This window comes from Octopus bimaculoides, chromosome 17 (genome assembly GCF_001194135.2).
Source record: "Octopus bimaculoides isolate UCB-OBI-ISO-001 chromosome 17, ASM119413v2, whole genome shotgun sequence".
NCBI lineage: Eukaryota > Metazoa > Mollusca > Cephalopoda > Octopoda > Octopodidae > Octopus > Octopus bimaculoides.
In genome coordinates, this window is record NC_068997.1 from 49,122,794 (window position 1) to 49,124,007 (window position 1,214).

The following is a 1,214-nucleotide window of genomic DNA, read 5'->3' on the forward strand; positions in this document are numbered from 1 at the left end:
TATATATATATATATATATATATATATATCTTTACGTGTGTGTCTTTGTATTTGTGTTTATCCCCGACTACCGCTTGACAACCGGACCTGGTGGGCTTACGTTCAAGTCCGGCTAATGTGACCGATAGCATAAGTACCAGGCTTTGAAAGGAAAAAGTACTAGGGTCGATTCATTCGAGTAAAAAAATATTCAGTGCAGTGCCCCAGCATGGCCGTAGTCTAGTGACTGAAACAAGTGAAAAATTAAAGATAAAAGACCGTACATATACGTCTATATTTGGTGAGTGAAGCTTCTTACATGCAAAATAGAACTGCTACATGTGTACGATGTAGAAAAAGAGAAAAAGCTAGAAGTAAATGCCAAAAGAACTAATCAATAAATACAGTAATCACTCGCCATATCACGATTCACTTATCACGCCCTCAGTACAGTAATCACTCATTATATCACCGTTCACTTATCGCGCCCTCAGTACAGTAATCACTCCCCATATCATGGTTCACCTATCACGCCCTCAGTACAGTAATGTTTCATTATTGCGCCCTCAATACAGTAATGTCTCGCCATATCGCGGTTCAGCTATCGCACCCCCAGTACAATAATGTCTCGCAATATCGCGGTTCACCTATCACGCCATCAGTACAGTAATGTCTCGCCATATCGTGGTTCACCTATCACGCCCTCAGTACAGTAATCACTCGCCATATCGCGGGTTTCTGCGGCCGGTAAGTATTTATATTTTCTTAGATTTTAATTATTTCTTTAGTAAAATAAGCATTTTCACGCTTAAAAATGAATAAATTGATGGATAAAAATACAGTACAGTACTGCATTATATAACACATTAATTAAAATATATTACAAGAAAATGTGTCGTGAACCGTAGATGAGTAAACAAAGAATCGCATATACCGTATGGAAAACGAAACTCGAGAGGCGAGTGTGGTATTGTTTTGCATTTATAATAAAATAAATATATACAAATTATACAGGGTGTTCACAAAGTTTGGGTACATGGGGATTAACACATACTTTAAGAAATTATTGCTTCTTATATTTAATTGTTTATGTTATGATTTTATTTACTCCATGCACCCACATGGGCATTGACACATACTTTAAGAAATTATTATTTCTTATATTTAATTGTTTATGTTATGATTTTATTTACTCCATGTACCCAGACCTTGTGGACACCCTGTAGAAAGGATTT

General features: G+C 36.2%; 1 protein-coding gene across 2 annotated transcripts in view; it reads left to right on the plus strand.

Moving 5' to 3' along the window:
* Positions 1 to 1,214, plus strand: part of LOC106882155 (uncharacterized) — a 21,909-nt gene that overhangs the window by 18,364 nt on the left and 2,331 nt on the right. The window lies entirely within an intron of this gene.